The sequence below is a fragment of the Salvia hispanica genome, chromosome 1, assembly GCF_023119035.1.
Source record: "Salvia hispanica cultivar TCC Black 2014 chromosome 1, UniMelb_Shisp_WGS_1.0, whole genome shotgun sequence".
NCBI lineage: Eukaryota > Viridiplantae > Streptophyta > Magnoliopsida > Lamiales > Lamiaceae > Salvia > Salvia hispanica.
This window is the reverse complement of record NC_062965.1, coordinates 30,948,542-30,953,374: the sequence shown is the minus strand read 5'-3', so window position 1 is coordinate 30,953,374 and position 4,833 is coordinate 30,948,542. Positions and strand designations below refer to the sequence as shown.

At 37.3% G+C, this 4,833-nt stretch overlaps 1 long non-coding RNA gene across 2 annotated transcripts; it reads right to left on the bottom strand.

Annotated features, from left to right (window-relative positions):
- Positions 1–2,426: 2,426 nt before the first annotated feature.
- LOC125210901 lies at positions 2,427–4,275 on the bottom strand. 2 transcript variants are annotated; one of them, XR_007174431.1, is made up of 3 exons: positions 4,039–4,275; positions 3,117–3,405; positions 2,427–2,605 (listed from the first exon to the last, which is right to left on the bottom strand). It is a non-coding gene; the product is annotated as an uncharacterized LOC125210901 (long non-coding RNA). The 2 variants fall into 2 exon arrangements; XR_007174439.1 differs by having other exon boundaries at positions 3,117–3,387.
- Between the last annotated feature and the right edge of the window lie 558 nt (positions 4,276–4,833).

Sequence of the window (4,833 nt, the reverse complement as noted above, 5' to 3'; positions counted from 1 at the left end):
ATCTCCAAAATCTTTTTTGCATCACCAAGGTCTTTCATGTCAAAGTTAACACAAAGAGCAGATTGCACATGTTTAATAGACTTAATGCAAGGACCCATAATAAGCATATCATCCACATACAACAGCAAGAAAACATGCACTTTATCAAGATCTTTTACATACAAACAAACATCAAAGGAGCTCCTAACAAAGCCTAATTTCTGCATGCATGTATTGAACTTGATATTCCACTGCCTAGGAGATTGTTTAAGGCCATACAAAGATTTCTTAAGTAAACACACATGTTAGGAAAGTTTGGATCCACAAAACCCTTTGGTTGATTCATGTAAATGGGTTTATCCAAGTCACCATGAAGAAAAGCAGTTTTGACATCCATTTGCTTTAATTCCCAATTAAAATGAGCACATAAGGCAAGCATCACTCTTACAGTAGTAAACTTAACCACATGAGCAAAAATTTCTGTATAGTTTGCCCCCTCTTGCTGGGTAAAACGCTTTGCTACTAATCTAGCCTTGTACCTCAACCCCTCAATCTCATCTTTCAATTTAAACAACCACCTGCAATCAACCATAGAGGCACCAGGGGGCAGAGGCACAAGGATCCAGGTCTTGTTAACAAATAGGGAATGGATTTCCTCTTTCATAGCTTTGAACCACATGTCCCAAAACTTGGACTTTAGAGCCTGCTTAAAAGATTGGGGCTCATTTCCATCAGACTCAAACACATTAGAAGCAAGATTAACCAAGTTTACAAGGCCTAAATAACTAACAGGGGGATTAGGATTCCTTCTGGCTCTATCTCTAGACAAGAGGTAATCTTTCAAATCTGGACCAGGGTTAGGAACATGTTTCAGGCTCAACAACTTGGTCATCATGAAGAGTTACATTTTGGGGTTCAGGCTCAAGCTGAGGCTCAAGTTCCGGTGTGTCAGGGTCAGGGACTATAGGATTTGTATTCCAGAAATGCTCCACCACACTTGGAGCATCATTAGATGGCTCCACCTCAGTGAGAGTGTCAGTGGACTCCACCTCACTAAGAGGCTCATTGTCATCACTTATAGGAGAGGTATCGGGGTCAGGCTTAAGACAGGGGAACTCATCCTCATTAAAGACCACATCCCTACTTATTATAACCCTAAAACCTGGTTCACTTCTATTCCAAATCCTATAACCCTTAACACCTTCTGGATATCCAAGAAATATCCCTTTCTTGGATCTGGGATCCAGCTTATCAGTTTTAGAGTTGATAAAAGCACTACACCCAAAAACTTTTAAATGGGATAAAGTAATTTTTCTCCCAGTGAATATAGACTCAGGACATTTAACCTTTAAAGGGACTGAGGGAGACCTATTCACCAGGTATGCTGAAGTCAATAGGGCTTTACCCCAAAATTTTTTAGAAAGACCACTTTTAGACAAAAGACACCTAACTTTTTCTAAAAGGGTTCTGTTCATCCTTTCAGCAATACCATTTTGCTGAGGGGTATAAGGAGTGGTCTTGTGCCTTTTAATTCCAAACTTGGAGCACAAAGCATCCATTTGGGAATTTCAAAACTCAAGACCATTATCTGTTCTAATCACTTTAATGGTTTTTCCAGTTTGATTTTCAACAAGATTTTTCCATGTTAAAAACTTTTCAAAGACTTCAGACTTATTTTTCATTAAAAAACGCCAAACTTTCCTGGAAAAATCATCAATTATAGACAGAAAATACACAGACCCTGAATGAGAAGAAACAGAGGCTGGTCCCCACACATCCATGTGGAGATACTCAATAACATTCTGACTGACATTGTCAGTCATAGGAGTAGGGAAGGTAACTCTGTGTTGTTTGCTCAAAACACAAGTGTCACAAAAGGGAAGACTGTTTTGAAAATCATTTTCAGACAACAACTCATTTTTCTTCAAAATATTCAGACCCTTTTCACTCATATGACCAAGTCTATTATGCCACAACATGGTTTTATCAACCCTAACCACATTAGCAAGATTACCCACACAGGCCATAGATTGAGCAGAACACATATAGAGGTTACACTTCTTCTCAGCTTTAAACAAACACATAGCACCCTTACAGATTTTCATAACTAGGGGTGGTTCGGTACGGTATACCGTATCGTGAGTGCCATACCGTATACCGTACCGAAAGTTACGGTATGACACAACCCATACCGATACCGTACCGTAAGTTTCGGTATACCGGAGTTCGGTATACCGGAAATTCGGTATGGTAGTTTTTGATACCGTTACCATACCGTGTTGACGGTATACCGTACCGCATTTCGGTATACCGTACTTTTGCGGTATACCGAACTGCGATATGACATTCCGATATACCGTTATACCATGTTTTGCGGTACGGCATACCGTTATACCGTGAAAAAATCTATTATATCCAAACTATTAAAAAAAATCTAATTGTTCAACTACTTCAAAAAACTCCAAAATAATCAAACTCATCACAATCAAATCTTGTTCATACATCCATTCTAACAAATTATAAAATCATGAGCAACATCATCTTCATTTCTTGCAACCTCGTTGGTGAGTTTGACAAAAGACATTACTTGTAGACGGGACTGAAAATGAATGATCCAACCTGCTGCCTAGGAACAAGAAACAGAGATTCATTATGTCACATAAACAAAATATTAGAAAGAACTCATTAACAAGTATGAAATGATGTTTTCATATAGTTAATTATATACTGAAATAAATGGTTTTGGGTTGAGGAGGGACCATAAACATAATTTGATACATATCCGTAATAAATGGAGTATATTATTATACAACACAATTATACTAGTAGATGATTAGTATAATACGTGTATCTATGAATATCAATAAAATAACTACCATAGGATAAATGAATACTTGAGAATCAAGTAGAATACAAGTATTACTATTTCAGATTATTAACTAGTAATGCAACACCTTAAATTCCAATTTCTGCCATGACAGTTATATATTTTAATCAAATACATGCATGACACATATCTTTTGCAATAAGCTTCATATATGCATGAATCATTTTGGCTCCCCAGTCCCATGACTCCCATCTACTGCCAACAGTCCCAAAAAAATTAGAAGATGAAATTTTTTGAATAAAATTATTACCTGATCAATTCAAATTGTTGGATCAATTCAAATTGTTGGATGAAGTAGTTGATAAAACTTGAGAATCATCTTGATTCATGCTGGCATCTTGTCCCCTAATCACATTCTTAATTTCCTTCTTATGCTCTAATAATAAATCATGAACCATACCTGCAACTTTCTTTCGATCAGGAATTCGAAATCTTGGTTCTAGTTCGTGCAGGAGAGCAACAAATCCCTTCCCTTCAACAGCCCGGAAAGGCACTTTATCAATTATAACATATTCAACGACCTTCATTTCACATCTTTTCTGATTAAAATTGTGTGCAACCATTATGAAAAAAACAACAACATTGTTAGTCTTACAACAACAGAATCAACAGCAAACCAGTCAAGCAATTTGAAGATGCATTGCTGCACTGTTCCACTCAGCTCATTGCCCTCTTCACCATTCTATCATTTCATCACACAAATTATTATTTATAGTCTATTTCTGGCCCATGTTTAGTTAATTCAGTTTGCACTAACAGTTAGTTCCAGTCTAAAAAATTCATCTCACTACTGTGTCTTAGGAATTTTCAGATTACTGTCGGATATGATATCACTGCCAGAAAACAAAAACTTCTTGATACAATAGGAGCACTTAGTTGTCACTACCACGTATAAACTATCTTTAAAAATTAAGCTCTCCCATTAATTAATTAATTGATACTTAGCAAAATCTGTGAGATGCTCAAGAGCATATTCAATTAAAGGGCCAGCTGGTGATCGAATAGAGAGGCATTTGCAAGGTAAATTGACTAATATGGTAGTTAATACTTAATACAAGAATTTTAATTTCATAATCTCCAAAATAGCAACACCAAATAAAGCAACAAATCCCTTTTCATTTAAGTATGTAGTATCTAATACGCACTATAAGTAATGAACAAATTAAGATTACCTGATGAAATAGCAGCTTCGAGGTGAACGACGAGCTTGTGGTGGAGCTGAGCGGCGAGCTTGTGGACACCGGTTGAATTGGCGAGCAAGACGGCGACCTCGTGGTGGCGCGGCAGAGCAGAGGTTGGGGCGGCTGAATCGACTAAGCAAGACGGTGACCTCGTGAGGGTTTGAGACTTTGAGCGGCGCGGGCAGCGGGATTGAGGACTGAGAGACTTTTGAGATTTCAGAAAATAGGGTTCCCAATTTTGTTCTTTTATAATCGCATAATTGAAATTTTGATTTTTTAAAATTTTCTTTAAATATAAATATATAAATATATTATATATATATATATATATATATATCAATCGGTATACCGGTATACCACGGTATATCGAAGCATCGGTATATACCGAAGATTCGGTATACCGGTATATACCGGCATACCGAAGTTTCGGTATACCGCGGTATGTGAAATCTAATACCGTTACCGTACCGAAAACTACGGTATACCGAAAAAACGGTATTTTCGGTATTTTTTCGGTACGGTAAGTCCGGTATTCCGGTATTTCGGTATAATTACCCAGCCCTATTCATAACACCCTGCCCCCACTTATCCTCAAAACCTTCTTGTTCTAGACAGGTACAAGAGAGCAGGTTGTAACATAAATCAGGCACATATCTCACATTTTTCAAATTAAGCACATAGCCATCACTGAACTTCAAACACACTGTCCCAATGCCAAGAATCTGACACTTTTTGTCATTTGCCATAGAAACAAAGGTATTTTCCACAGGTTTGAAATAAGAGAAC